Source organism: Lutjanus erythropterus, chromosome 9, assembly GCF_056507025.1.
Source record: "Lutjanus erythropterus isolate fLutEry1 chromosome 9, fLutEry1.hap2, whole genome shotgun sequence".
NCBI lineage: Eukaryota > Metazoa > Chordata > Actinopteri > Lutjaniformes > Lutjanidae > Lutjanus > Lutjanus erythropterus.
Window position 1 is genome coordinate 13,602,511 of NC_139325.1, and position 16,419 is coordinate 13,618,929.

The 16,419-nt window shown below is 39.4% G+C and overlaps 1 protein-coding gene across 1 annotated transcript in view; it reads right to left on the minus strand.

The window, feature by feature from the left end:
- Nucleotides 1–6,429, minus strand: part of trak1a (trafficking protein, kinesin binding 1a) — a 46,092-nt gene extending 39,663 nt beyond the window's left edge. Inside the window, exon 1 of the mRNA XM_084726210.1 lies at nucleotides 6,220–6,429. The gene's annotated coding sequence lies outside the window, so the exon portion shown is untranslated. The remainder of the gene's footprint in view (nucleotides 1–6,219) is intronic.
- Nucleotides 6,430–16,419: the final 9,990 nt, after the last annotated feature.

The following is a 16,419-nucleotide window of genomic DNA, read 5'->3' on the forward strand; positions in this document are numbered from 1 at the left end:
CAGGGAGGAGGCATGGACATGACAGGACATGTGGTCAAATCAGATATGTAGACATCCAACGTCACATGCCAACAAGACTCCTTTCATGAGGCTGACAAATGAGCAGGAATAACAAGGAGAGAAAACATACAACAATTGTGTCAGGTCTGTTTTTGAATAAAATCACTCTGGACACGTCACAAAATGTTGTAAGATGTTACTTTCAGATGCAAAAGATAATTATCAAATAATCTGACGATTATGCAGTGCAGGTTCCTGCAATGACCAGATTAATGCAGCTTCTTTCAAGTTTGGAGCCAGCCAGTCTCCTTGCAGGTTTTTTGTGTACAAAACACTGTATCCATAGCAACACCGTAAGTTAATGTATGAGGCATCTGACAGAGCCAAAGTTCACTCAAAATCCTACAAAATGACAAAGCTCGGAGTCGGACAGGCTGCACAGTTTCAGTCTCATGTTACTTGGCTCTGTCTACTGTGTGTGTGTGTGTGTGTGTGTGTGTGTGTGTGTGATAATGCAAACAGTGATCAAGAACTGAGAACATTACAGCACAATGGATGTGTTTTTGCCTGCCTTGATTGGATCAGAGTCAGGGAGCAGACTCAGCAATTTGGATTCTACTCTGTTCGTCAACTTACATAACTTCACTCGAGTTCTCTGACCGTCCTCCTGTTTGTTCCTGATCTCACTCTCCTCACTAAGCATCCCATAATTTCACAGTTACTCAACTCTTTACATCACTGCTGGCTGGTAACCACGGAGAATTAACCTCACGCCCAGGAACTGCCCCATGGCAATGAGCTGCTCTATTCAGCTCTTTGTGTTCATTCATCCTCTAGACTCGGTGAAATCATACACACATACACTCTCTCACACTAACTCACTCTAACAGCGAGGAGCAACTAGAGGGCCAGGCAGAGAGATGTGAGACAGAAGGAAATAAAGAAGCAAAAAATAACTTAAAATGTAACATACAATAAATTGAACTTGAAATGTGGCAAGATGCATTTTTATAGTAATACTACTGTACCAGCAGGTGGCAGCACTGACCTGACATCCTCACCTGTCCTGCCCTTGAATGACTTCAGTGTTGAAGACGCATGACTACAGTAGATATTACCACGTCATTTCACCATTTGATCTGCAAAATACAAGTGTTGCACTGTTGGTTGTTGGATCACGTTAGCAATCTGTGTCTGCGCAGTTTGTCTGACTGATAATCCAATCTTGAAATCATAAATTGAATGTTTCTTTTTTAATCTCTGACACTATACCAAATAAAAATCTTCAGAGACCAGAATATTGTCAAGAAATAATAACTTAAAAAATTAGACTATAGATGAACAATGTTAAGATTTGAAATAACAAGCACCACTTGTGAACCTGAAAATCTGCATTTAGTTTCAGCAATGAAGATAGAGAGAAGTGAAGCAGTGACTGTAATGCAATGTTATTCTTTTTGAGGGTGCTTATTTTGTAATAAGTATTAAAGTTTTTATATAATCCAACACTGGCAAGCAGCTTATGTTAAAAGACAAGATAACAATAAAATGAATCGAGCTCCCTGTAAAATTACTACTGTATAATTTTCATAAATAATTCACTGGCTTTATTGGTGTGACTGCATAGAACACAATGTTGCCAAAGCACATTAATACAAACTTTCACATAGTAAACAAAATAAACAAAAACAACACAAAGGGCATGGAGAGGGGCTACAGAATAGTAAGAGTTATTGTAGGTTTATTATCATCTCTTGATGAATGTACAACAAATGAATTATTCATTAACAAGCAACATTAATTATTGGCCTTATGGGGCAGGGGGTCCACAGAGTTGCGGGGCTGCCTGTCTACAGCAGCCACAGTAAGACCAGAAGTCTTTCAGAGTCACTTAGGAAAAGGAAACCAGGGAATATTTGTATCATTTTAGTAAAATATTGCTGTCTAATATTTTTGTATTGCTTACACTTCGTCAGAAAGTGCAGCTCTGTTTCAATTGTACCCTGGTCACAGTAGTAACACAACCTCTCCTCTCTGGGTGGCCAGGTCTGTCTGTGTTAGCCTACCTCCACTGCCAGGTTGTGTTCACTCAGTCTGGATTTAGTCAGTGTTTTTCTCAGTTGCCATGGTGTACTCTCTGTGTAGGGTTAGGTAGGTTTCCATTTTTGTTTTGTGATTTTGTTAGCTCTGGGGTCTAATATTTCTGGGTGCATTTGTCCTGAGCTGAGGTGGTTGTGGTGTACTGACCTGAGTGGTGGACAGGTCACTTAGCTTCAGGAGAAGTTGACAGAGTGGACTCCTTTGTGGGGTCAACTCCTGGCAGCACAGGGCTTTTCAATTCCAGAATTTTTTAGATGTTGGCCTAATTCAGTTCATAGCTCTTCTCTGGACCTGGAGGATACTTTTGCAGAACTTCAATTGACCCTGGCCCTGTCTCCAAACAGCAACTGTCCAATCATAGCTTTGCAACTGTAACTAGTGCTGTCAAGCTTTCCATTTCTCTACATGTTGAAGGTGTGCAGGAAGCAATACTGAATGTTTCATGAGTCTGGACAATGGTGTCTTTTTTGTTGTCTCTCAAAAACATGATACACAAGAGCACATATGTGGAGAATGGCTTAAACTCAGATGAGGACAAAGTAACGGTAGCTTACTAGCTGCAGTAACTTTACCTCCAGCCAAACGTGTTAGATACCACTGTTTGCATTTGCTCTGTGGGGGTTTGAGAAGGAGAATGTGGGCTGATGCAGAATCAAAGTGGGTCAACAACGATGCATCTCTCTCTGGTTTACTCTCAGGTTTAAGCTGAGAAAGCTTAGCTCTTATCCCGGATGTCTTCCGCGATCGCAGTACAGCTGGATGACCCATCTCAAGGTCTGCTGCACTTATCGAGTCCCTGCACTTCCTTTTCCCACATTAATGAGTGTATTTTTGTCATCTATGTATATGTACCATCCAACCAGAGATGTAAGCTAGCTTTAGCTTCAGTCTTCTAGCATTGACATTATAACATGCACACTACTGTTGAGTAGCTTTACATACAGACTTTCACAGCGTCCTTGTTTTAAAAAATGCTAGATGTAAGGATTACAATGTCAGCTGGAGACTTCTCAGCAGACTCAAGTTGAGTTAGCATTTGCTCACATCTGCCAGCTACACTTATGAAATCTGCTTGTGAGTCATTATTTTAGCCAACAAAATCCAACATCATCAGCTAGGAATGAGAAACTGCATCTGCAGTAGCAACAATAACTAAGAAGGGTGGTGCTTAGAGAAGGGTCAATTGGATGTTTGTCCCATTTTATCCAATCTTGTTGTGTTAATGTACACCTCACTGCCATATCATGCAATCAGTTTAATGATGATGTGATTTGAATATTTTGAGCCAAGTTCTAATTGGTAATTCAGTGTTTATTGATCTCTTGATGGCATACCGTAACTGTCTATACTAATCTGCACTCTACACTGCTCCTTTTACTTTGTCCACCATCTGCTTACCTAAGCATGGTTGAAGGGCATGCATTAGGAAGTAGCCATTAATGCACTGATCCAATCACCACAAAAAAAGTCAGCAGCACCTCTCAATGCAGAGATCTCACAAGTCAAATCCACAAGTACACATAATAACCAGCAACTGATTCTCCTGGAGCAGCTCTAGCATCATGGTGCTGAAAATAAAGCTAAAATCAACAAGTCATATCACAGCACTGAAGCCCTAGGGTGTCATTCCTACTTCGACATTAACCATGAAGTATGAGTTTACTACACCATCTTAAACTGCTAATGTGATCCTTACGGAAGAACCAAAAACACAAAAAAACAAGACTATTTTTAAAAAAAACTATACAGCAGCAACAATTTAGGAGTGAATGGAAGAAAGAGTTTAAGTGGATAGAATATGACACATGTAAGAACCTAATGTACTGCAGTGTGAGCCACCAGTTTGTCAAGTTGCCAAGAAGATGATAAAAAAGCTTGTTTTTCATCAGAAACAATGCCTTCAGGAAACATCACATCACAATTCATGGGAAAAGTAGACAACATAAATGTCGCCATTGAGGACAGCTGGTTTCAGTTGCATTAAATCACCTTTTCTGGATTGTTTTTACATAAATTTAGATTTGAGCCACCAAAAGTGAACTTTGACCGCAAATGTAGGCACTTGGTGGCCTGTAGGGCCAGTGCTTAAAGCAATAGTTCACCTAAAATTGATATTTCACTCAGTATCTACTCACCCCTGTGCTGATGTGAGGATGGGTGAAGATCTCCAGTTTGCAAAATACTCCCAGAGTTTCAGCAGAAAACAGCGTTGCAGCCAAATCCAGGACAATTAAAGTGGACAGTGACCAGTAATAAAATGCAAAAAAAAAAAAAAAATCCCCCCCTCCCCAAAAAAAGACAACATGTCTCCATACTGCTCATGTGGTGTAATCCAAGTGTCCGTAAGATGCAACATCCCACCACCGTTTTTAGCCTAAATGTCAACTGTAGCCTCTCAGAACGGAGTCGCATGCACACACCTGAAGCAGGTACACAGGCTCTTGCCCAAGCGGCACAACAGGAGATATATGAGATCTCACGATACCTTCACACCTGTGTTTACATGCTGTCTGGAAGCGACTCACACAACAGAGAGAGGTCTGCTCAGAAATAGTGACTTGTTATGTGCACATTTGACTTTGCAAACTTTCAACAAAGAAGAAAATGTTGGGTGAACTATCGCTTTAAGAATATCAGCACCAGTCCCTGGTAAGTAAACAGCAACCACCACAGATGAGTAGTGAAGCCAATGCTGAAATGTGTTAAGATGCAGTTCTGCCTCTAAGATGCATCTGAGTGTCCAAAGTCAGAAAACCGTGACACTGTACCAGCTGCAGTAGATGGTAAGTACCAGCTCTGCAAGATTACACCACATGTGTTTGCTCCAGGTGCTCCGCTTTCTTCCACCTGGTGAAGTGACAACTCTAAATTGCCTAAAGTTGTGAATGGTTGTGTATATGTATGTGTTGGTCTTGTGAGAGACTGATGGCCTTTCCAGGGTGTAACCCGCCTCTTGTCCAATGCATACTGGTGTAGGCACCAGCCCTGCAGGATACTGAAAGGATGTGCTGCTTCTGAATGCTCAAGGTGAGCAAGTTGATCAGAAACTCAATATCCTTCTCTTCATGAATGTTATGGGGTAGAGGATAAAGGGACTTTGGTGATAATACAAGGAACTGAGAGCATTGTCAAGGGTTGGGAGGGTCTGTACCATAGGAGGCTACAGGAAGGGCTTTTTCCTGTTGTTTGTGTGTGTAAGAAATTAGTCTCTGACTCTATAGCTTGCACCACCCATATGGTCCAGCTGAAATCACTTTTGCCCAGATTCCCTTTACCTTCCTCTGGGCCCATTCCTTACTGCTCCTCAGGGTCCTAAGTTCCTTATTAAACAGTGGCTTGGCACAGTTGCACTTTACACTTGTCTTTCATCACAAGAGACACAAGATGGTGTGTTGGACTTGTAATTTGAGTATGTATGCTGCTGTCATCAATTTTTGTTTCCAGGTTGAGACAGTCTGGTGCTGCATGATTAGCACTGCAAGAACAAAAAATTAAATCAATATCCATTCATATTTTATGAGTTATCACTTCAGTTGTTACAAGCATCTGGCAAATACTTGGTCCAGACTGTAAAGAGAAAGGAGATGGGCCACAGCACAGCTAAATTCTGACCACTGGAGACAAGACATTAGAGTCACTCTGCTCCCTTGCAGAGAAGTATGAGTGGTGAGAAAAAAAAGATAGGGAGAGATGAGTGAAAGAGTTGACAGAGCCAGTCCACTGGGAGCTCTTTTTACTGTCTGGCTTCAACACAGAGCTGAAGTCCCCTGGAGCTGCTTTACTGACAGGATGTGACATTAGAAAAGGGTCACACAGAGGGACTGTTTCTCACAGCTCTGCATGCCTCACTCACACACACCATCTTCAGTGCTCCTCTCAGCTTATTCCAAACACCATGAAAGGTTGAGGCCTGTTATTACTGTAACCTTTTAATAGAGTTCATTTTGACGTAGGACTTCATTGATACATAACTATTTTATTGACTCAGGAGGATATTTAAAAGGAGCTCACTTGTGACAGTTTAATTATATATGTATTCATCTAGTGCTGATTCAACTGCCAAATGGATTCCAGGAAGTTCTGTCTACCTATGGTTGTGACGTATGCATGCAACATTACCGGTAATGGTCTCTGCATCTCTGTAGGCGGCTGTGAACTCCTGGAGTGCAGCTGGCAGACTTGCTTCACTGACATACTCCTCCTCTTCCTCCTCTTCACTGACCAATTGGAGTCCTGGGCTGTGGAGTTGAGCTATGTGTTCAGAAGACTGTTTAGGGGGTGGGGCAGAGGAGCAGGTGTAGGGAGGCAAAGTCTTCGGGTCCAGCTTGGCGCCGAGTGGTTACCGATTTGATATACGACCAGCCATGGACAACACGCAGATTTGCCAAAACCGACTTAGATTTGTCTTGAGTGCATTACTGGGAGGGAGCAGACACAACTGCTTAGGATATTCATGCACAGAACAGGTGGGAATAGCAGAACCAGAACGACACACGTTGGGTTATTCACTGCATACCTGCAAAAGAAAGAGGAGAGACAGAAGGAGAAGATTTATTTTCATTTCTTTTAAAACTGCATTCAAAAAGTTGCACAAAAACACAAAACTCTTCCACTTCCCATGTATATCTAATAACAGAAAAATGATTTACTTGAAAGAACCCTCTCTCTTTTTCTCAGTCACACTGAGGCAAACAGTTGTATTTATAGACATGATGTCACACTCATCTGCATGCTGGCTGACTGGTTCATAAACAGAGCACATGCTAAAGTGCGGACAATTATAGACTTGATTTTACTTTACACTTTGGTATCAGTTTATTAGGTGCACAATCAAATGCAATCAAATACAACAGCTCTGTAAAAAGTTATATCTTAGAGAAGCATATAATGTTCTGTGTTTGTTCACGTGTTAGAGAGAGTGAAGTCTACTCTGTTATTTTCCCGGCAATAATGGTAGGTATTGTGGTACTGAACTGAAATCCATTATTAGTGATTAGAGTTTCTGTCAACTAGGGCTGTAACTTTATTATATTGATTTCTCAGCTTTTTTTAATTAATAGATTAATCATTTTAAACATATTAAGTTTACAATGATATATGATAAGGCAAAGTGGCAAATCCTCTCATTTGAGAGCCTGGAACTGGAATTGTCTGATCCCTGCGTTCACAAAGCCAATTAGATTGCAGACACATATGCAGGCAGTCTCCCAAAAACTATGATAGGTGCAAACAACAGATAGTATTTAAGTCATGGACCAAACTGTGACAGTAGTTTATCTGAAGCCAAACTGATTATGCCACTGTACAAATATGGTGTTGGACTAGTTGGACCAGGACCTCACTATTATATAATTATTCTGAAGCAATAATATCTCAAACTCATTTATATTTCATGAAATGGCTGAGTGTTTAGTACAGTCACATATTCTCCACAGAGCAGTATTTCAGGCATTGAAGATTCACAGTAGTAAATAAGATTTATAGTTACTAAATAAGACATTTTTGTGTCATTGATTTTGAAGCTATGAACATCTCCTGTCACACATGAATTTACTTAGAATGACTGCAGGCTGTCATCAAGTCCAAGAACCTGTTCCATCAGAATTGGGTGCTGCTTCAGCCCTGTGAACCGTTTTGTAATTGAATATTTGATGTTAATTTCAACATTATTCTAACACTGAAAATGTCTGCAGAAGAAAACCTTGTTGAAGACGAAAATAGATGATTTCTTGATCACTTTTATTTTTACAGCATTACTTGCATCAAACAAGGACTATATTTTAAAAGAGGAGCGAAGTAACACTCTGGCTTTTTAAGTTAAAGCAAATTAAGGTAAATTTATGTTTGGCAACCTTCTGCTTAGAATACCAGATTTCATCAACATAAACACAACTTCAACATTACAATATTAAGTTTATTCAGATGTTAATTAGCACTGCATTAACATGCATGCATGCGTGTAGTTAAATGAAAATGAATGCAGACCTCAACTCCCTCTTTATAATCATTAAAAACACAGTATTATCTGTGTTACAGTCTATATACTCATCTCTCCATTTTTGCCATCTTTCTTTTTCCACCACAGCCTCCTTTAGACATATTGAGTCAGATCCCGGTGCCTTGTGGGAAGTAGTATTTAGGTCACACAGTTTCCATTATTGAGGACATCCAAATGCCCAAACACTGTTGCCAATGACAACAAATCATACAGTCACTGCTGAACATATGACAGACAGTAATGACACATCTCCTCTATGGGTCAGGACCTGAGCTTTTTTGATGACTGACCCTGGTAGCTGAAAAAAGTTGATAACACAATTTTAAAGAATTTTAAATTCTTATCTGACTGCACATCAAACTTTTTTTTTTAAATAACGCCGCAAATCCTGTTCAGAATTACAGGAGGTGACAAAAAATTAAGTCTTTGCAGCTCTTAGAAATTAATGACATCATTATAATTGTAGTAATGCTGACCAAACAATACTATATTTCCAAGTTCAACATGACCAGCATTTAATGTGTTATGACCACAACAGTCTCTGTACCGTCCTCCAACAGGACTCACAATGACTGTGTTGGGTTGGGTTCAGTTTAGAGGAAGTGGAAGACTTTAATGGGACGATGGAGCCGGTGCTCAAGAAAACAAGATTAAATGAAATTTCTCTTCTGGGGACAAGGTGTGGTTTTCCACTTTCTTTTCATTTATTTTGTAGGTATTCCTATTTAAAAGGTTTTTGCAGTGTTTGTTTAGTGCAAAATTTATTTCTTAAACATAGTGCCTACTATTTTTCCCCCAACATTTTATAAAACAGTCTAATTAATACTGATGCTTCCATATGACCCTCATAAGCAAATGAGACCATCAACAAAAAAATGTCTATTTCTATATTTCTATAAACTTTATTTTTAAATAAGGAGAGTAATCCATTGTTCTTAATGAGCCCTCAAAGTACTGTATGTCTATTCTTGAGTATTCATTCTTAGTCCAGTGTCTAGGAGAAGAGAAACAATGATGTATCCCTCCCTCCACTGAGGATTTCTCAATGCGTTCTGTTAATCAGTTACTGACTGTGCTTTAAACTGCAACAATATGGACATTACAACACAGACCACAAATATTCATTCATGAAGTGTTGCACCACCCAAATCTCTGTCAGCAACATCACTAAAAGCTCTTTCCATCCACAGCTAACATCAACCCTCAGAAGACTGAGTCAAAGCCCAGCTCAGGCTGAGTGTTTGGGTGTTGCAACTTGACCTCCGTGAGACCTTTAGGTCATACGACTTTGTCATCTCTCCAAAACTGTAGATTTATTTTCAAATGTATTTGACACTGCAGTGTATTTTGAATGGGGTTCCAGGATCACAGGGACATGAAAGCTCACTGATGAATAAGGACCAATTCACTCAATTGGTTCAGCTATTATTATTCACTTATTATCAATCTGATCTGCCGATTTTAGCTGATTCTAATTTTCTTTCTTTCTTCAGTTTTCTTTCCAGAAAAAATGCCAAGAGCTCAGTGTTGAATAGCTGCTTAGCACCTCGTCATTCTCTCGGCATTTGTAGGAGAGAGTAAACATGCAGTGTTCCCACTAGAAGCAATTCAAAAAATATGTCAGCTGTTGGACAAAAAAAAAAAAAGCTCTGGCGGACACAGACCTTAACCACTGTAATTGACAGCACACACAAATATTTTTGAAACTTTTCTTTGGTGAAAACTAAATTATATATTCACTGACTACAAGATTTGAAAATAATGGTGCATAACACACGTTGGGTTTCATGCTCCCTGACAAACTTAAAGATGGGGGTGCAACTACCCCCGAATCCTGGGGCAAAGCAGGACAAAAACACAGCTGTGGAATTGCCTAGACTAACAAATTTCATTGGTGTTTAAAAGTACAAAAATAAAGTCATAGCATATGCTATATTATTCTTAATGTTTAATTTGCATGATGAGATGTAGTGTTTTGTTGCTCTTATGTATTGTCGGCCAAAGCCCCCCCCCCCCCCCCCCATTGTGGGAAGTGTGAGTGAGTCTTTCTCGGTCTGTGAAAGAAGTACCAGCACACTGTCACAGAAGTGCTTTATGCTGTTATTGGTAGTTATGTTACTTTAGTCAGTCATAATGTGTGCAGATAATAATAATAATAATAATAATAATAATAATAATAATAATAACTTGACAAGACTGCGTGTTGTGTTTTCTGCCATAGAAGAGTTTTAAAAAAAAGTTAGTATGGTGTCTTGCTGCATTCAGCAGAGTTGGTCCCGACAGTGAAAAGCTTGCTATCAGCTATGGGCCAGGCTAAAGTCAATTAAAATAGCCTAAAATCAGAGGTTCAGCGCTGCAGATATGGAAAGGTAATATGCAATCACTTTACTTATTAAAGGCTTCACAAGTAGATTATCAAATGCACTGCAACAACAATAACAGCGTACGTAAGTAAGAGGTTGATTGACGGACACTGGAACCCATCACTATGCCTGAAGGACATATTACACATTAAATCACACTATCTATTCACAGATTAATAGTTTTACAGTTCTAGAGTTGGAGCAGTTTATTCTGAAGTAGAAGTCAGTACAGTAAAAGACAGGTATGCATCTTATGAGTGAGCTAATGAGCTAAGTTTGCTGAGCTGAGTTTGCAGCCCATTTGCTCAAACAATTTAAAACATTAGCCTCTTCACTGTACTATACTATGACAGTCAATACATCAATTCACAAAACATGTCAATGTACCCCTTTTTAGCAGCTGAGTGCTGAGAGTTGTCCTTGCTTGAGGGGATTTCCTTATTTCCAATAGCTGATAATGTGTGTCCCTGTGTGTGTTCTGGCTAATGGAATTGAGAAGGACATGCTGATGGATAAGCATTTCCACTGGTCATTGGTCTGTGAGCACATGCTGTGACTGCCTAGCTATAAGATGGCGCTCTAACACAGGAAACACACCATAAACAACTTCCTTTGAATGTTCTTTTACTTGGAGCCCTTGGGAGGAGGATTCTTGCCAAAAGTCAAATCAGCTTCAAGACATATTATGCAGTAGACACTGTTAAAATACTGTCTTAAATGTTCCAAGTGGACACATTTTTATTCTCTGTCTGACCCTAATTAGTCCTAATCTGATGGGTGTGGCCTGGACTCAAATTTTAATTCCTGATAGGTTGATTAGGTTGATTTTCATTGACTTTTATATTATCTCCCATTCTTTTCTCTCTAAATCAGACTATATTTAAGGTGCAAATGAAAATGTCTCCTATTTTTAGTAGTTCCATTAAAAAAAACATTCGTTGTCTGTTTTACAACAGGAAATAGTAAGCTGCGTGTTATATAAAACTATGTAGTAGTAACATGTTTGCATGAGACTGTAGATGAAGGTCAAACCAGGCTGCAGCCCATCCTGTTGGCCACTTTAATATGATCAATGAATCAATATTCCAATATCCTCTGTTGAGTAGAAAAACTGATAATACAAAGCTAAAAGCTGATCATGTTCTGTTTTCAACTATGCTTAAATATGGATGTTTTTGAAACAATTAATTTAAAAAAATGTTTGGAACTGTACTGAAAAGTTCACCACCAACATTTTTAGAATAAAAAGGGTTTGACTGGCCAGTGACTGCCATTTAACCAACACTGAACATCACTCATCTCTGTTTTCTGATTCAAAGGAACACACCTTATTAGTGTGCACACAATGGTTAGCTCAACAGTTACCAGTCAGTGGTGATTGAAATAAAAGAAAATTCAGAGAAGAATTTCTCTTGGAAAAACTCTGATGAAGCAGGGACTTAGTTGCTTGGTAGTTTGTTGGTAATGTTGTGCATCAGCATCGCTTTGCCAGGCTTCATACATTCATGAGAACCTCTCTTACTCATTAACATTCAGCTTACATTAACCGTCTCCAACACTACATTCACTTTTTTTTCCCAAACTGATGTTCTACACTTAAAATAGCCTTCTAGAGGGGTCCTTAACACACACCCACACACACAAACACTCTCTCCTCTGCCCTTTACAGATCAGATACAGAATAATTCAGCAGAGAAGCAGCAAAGTAGAAAAGAGGAAAATGGGCAGAGGATTTTTTGGATTGCTTTTGCTTAAATTTACATATTACATTTATCTAATTTTGTACCATTGCAAGGATGTCATGCGATCAGGTAGTTGATTCATACTCATGACTCAAGAAATGCTGACATTTTTGGCTGTACATACTGTTAACACACCCAGATTTGTTTGAGTTTCAAAAGACATTCTGTTCTTAATAAAACACCAACAAAAGACAAGAGAAATCAGTATTTTATTTCAGAATGTACGTGCCCATGCCCAGTTAGCTAGCTTAGCTTACCCCTGGTTAAAAAAGTGTATTACTGTATCAAGTATGTTATTAACTGTGTGTTAGATGTACTATTTTTGGCCCATATTGTCTCTTTGATCTCATTTTATCACAGAGTTACCTGTGCATTTTGTCCACAACAGTTTTTTATCGCAGGTGTCATTGTATGAGGACACAATATAAAAAAAGCTCATCCACCCAACTAGCAGGACAGTCATCTAATTAGATAATAATGGAAAACACCTGTGTGGGTGTGCAGGGTTTTTAATTTTTTGATGGCACTTGTTGGGAAACAGACTCAATCTCAAATTACTCATAGCCGTCAACCTTTTTTCACAGCATCAATATTGCTATGAAACAGCAGGGTCAACACAGATGTTAGCAATGATATGTTACAGATCACACTAAATCTGTCTCAGTCTGGATGCTTTGGTTTCCCAAATTTGATTTCAAAGCATCTTTTGTGTCACCCACAATGCAACACACAAAGATGACGTCAAATCCAGGGTGACAGAAGTATATCAGCATGGCTGCGCAGACTCATGCTGCAACTAGTGGAGTGGAAACAGAACCAACAATCCATGAACATATGTTGAAATAAAATTTCTGGTCAGGCTCTATCCATTTCTCATGCTTCTGTGTCACCTACATCGTTACTGATGCTTACATCGTTACTAAAACAAGCCATGTGGATAGATTGGTGAGGTCTGGACACAAATCCGATTTGATCACTTGCAAATAACAGTGTGGACAGTCTGCCTTCAAATCTGATTTGAGAAACAAATCTGATTTGCCTGGAGTCTGAATAAAGCCTTTAACATGTTTGAATACCTGTGGTCTCAGTGAGTGCAACAGACAAAAGGAACAGGCATGAAAGAAGAAAATCTCTTCTGTCCATAGAATGCCTATTCTCAGGGGTTTAGTGGTAAATACTCAAGTAAGTAACCTTTTTCTGCTTATCGATTGATACAGCTGATCTAAGAATAGGTGAGTTAACTCTCGGTCTCATTTTAAAGAGGCAGATAAACAGAGTTTACTTGGGTTTACCCCCCACTACGCCCCTGCCTATTCCCTGCATCTGCTTCTGACATACCCTCTCCGTCTCTACTCTTCTCATTCATTCACTCATTCATTGCTAGCCTCTCGATCGGAACACTCTCAAATGCAGAGCAACAAGTTATTTGTTTTCCTACAGACTAAAATCTAGAAAGCTTGTCGCCAGAAAAGAGACCCACTAGTATCATTACTCACACAGTCTCAGTTCATCTGTCTTCACAGGAAGGAGAAACAAAGAGGAAGACAAACAGAGAAGTGGTGAGATGAGAAGACAAGTCACATGACCAGTCAAAGGAAGTTGAGACAGCCTTTACAAAATCCTTTAAATGCCTTCATGTAATGTCAGAGTTGAACACATCGTGTGGAAAGAAAAGCTTGTACTTTGTTCTTCAAGAGCGAGGCACAGTGGAAAAGTCTGATAGGTGTGTGCACATGTGACAGTATGGCCTGTTTGAAAGCTTTGCTGGAGAGACTGTCCCTGCTTTCATATCTCACCGAACAGAAATGAAGAAATCACACTCAGGAGGTGACAGATGAAAAGGGGAGGACAGAGGGAGGGGAGAGACACAATGAGGAGAGATAGAGGGAAGAAAGAGATAAAAGAGGAGAGACAGATAGAGGGATGGAGGTATAGAGGAAGCAGTGTAAGAAAGACAGATAAGTGGAGAAGGCCAAAAAAACATACCAGAGAGCAGAAACACTAACTATCGCTCAGAAAGCCGTATATGGTGTTAGTTTGGCTCATCCTGCAGGGATTGAACAAAGCTGGCAGAGCAGAGGAGTGTTCCTAAATCTGTCAGCCTTCAGCTGTGTTGGTTTTATCAAATATGCAGCCTGGCACTAAGACACCACTACAGAGTACACAAGACCTAGGTTAAAATTGTGATGGCTTTGTTTTTTATTTACTGATTTCCCACGTGAGGGAATAGAAAGACTGACAAAACAAAACTTCTGGCACCCACATGAAGTATCTGGAATCCAATCTAAGAGGTGATGGGCAACTGCAGTTTTGTATGTAAATTGTACGGTGCAGTAAGCTCCATCAATGTGGCATTTCTTAATCATCAAAAATATTAGTTTGTCATGGGTCCGACACAGACTTCAGCATGATTCACTGTAACCTCCAGTTTATATGCTTCTCACAGACAGCTGCATCACTTTGGCTCAGTTCAGTGAACTGTAACGCTGACACTTAAAATAACAAATCTTCTTTACAAATGAACAGGCTTATTTCATGTCCAAATAGTTTGTCTGCACCAGTAACTACTTGATTTCACAGTATTGCGCCATCTGTAACACTATATTCTGCTCACACAAAAAAATCATATGATAGTGACCACAGTAATCAAAGTTATCATCATTATCATGGTGATGTTAAAATGAAAGTGTTCAAAAAGTACTGATACACACACTGAAACACTTCACCCATGTTTATACTGAAAACATGTCAATGATTTGTGATGTCAATGTTTTCACTGATGCAAAAACAAACCCACGTTGCTGCTGCGCCTGTGTCTAAGAGACTTTCTCTAACTTTGGTTGATGCTTTTCAAAGTGCAGTAATCATGGTTTTAACAATAATTAAAATTTGAAACTGTACCACTAATTGTCAAGAATTTTATCATTCAATTGTGAAACTGGTAATCATTTAATCCCTACACCTGTATCAGATTTCCACATTTTAATATGCTGTATTATGTGCAGTATGCTATGAAATACTACTCATATTGTATGGTATGAAGTTAGTGTAATGCTTCTATTACGTTATTAAAATTACACCAACTGCATTTGTGCTCACTAACTAACAGATTAGAGGAGCATTATTTTGATTGCAGTTGTGGTGTGACACATAATCCTTGTTTGGGATATCTGTCAGAATTTATTTGGATGATCCATACATTTCATTATGTTCCCCCTACACCAGATCTAACCTAAAACTGGTGTATATTTAAGGTTATGTTGTGAATTTCTTCTCACTTTTGCTTTTAAAATGTGTGCATAACAGAAGTGAGAATTGTTCATGGTGCCATCATACAGTTCCAGTGTCGGTCATGATCAGCCAAACAATCAATCACAAAGCCACCTCAGTGATAAAATCTCCACGCTCATCAAACTGTGCTAATTGAACAAACACATGCTCTCTCTCTCTCTCTCTCTCTCTCTCTCTCTCTCTCTCTCTCTCTCTCTCTCTCTAGTCCTTCTTTTTGCTGTTTGTATATAGTGCTACATTTTACTGTTGTTCCATGTGATTTTTGAAATTTGTCAGAAACCTAGCCAGTCATAAATCCATAAAGACACTCAACAATGATAGTGTGCAATAAAGGATCTTTGAAGTTAATATTGAGGGCCTCATTCATAAAAGCAACCTTTGACTTTTGTTCTTTCAAAGAAATTTCTACAAGGTCATCACTCTGTAGCGTACTTGCTGTACATGAAAGTCTGTGCTGGTAGAGTAGAACATACCACTCACTGTTGTCACTAGATCATTTTTTCTTTCTTGTCATACTAAAATAAATGATCACTTGCTGTTCAGTCTTTCAAGAGACCCATTTTAGCTTATTGACGGGGTTGCTTAGGTTACAAAATACTAATATCACATATGTCTTGCAATGTTAAATGATTTACCATATGCTACAAGCCTCTGAATATGTGAGCATGTGTGTGTGTGTAGAGTGAGACAGAGAGGTCAGATAAGCACTAACACCCCCCCACAGCCCATCTGTCAGTCGCTCATCTGTCAGTCATGCAAGCTCTCTGTTCGGGTCCAGCTTCTGGTTGTGTGAATGTTTTCAGGAGTGTCTGTGTTAACAGTGTGGCCTGCTGTGTGTGTGTCTGAGCAGTGAGACGTTACACAGGCCTTCCACAGATCATGTGCTGTTAGTTGGCAAAAGCAACTGGAACCTTATTTAGCCTCT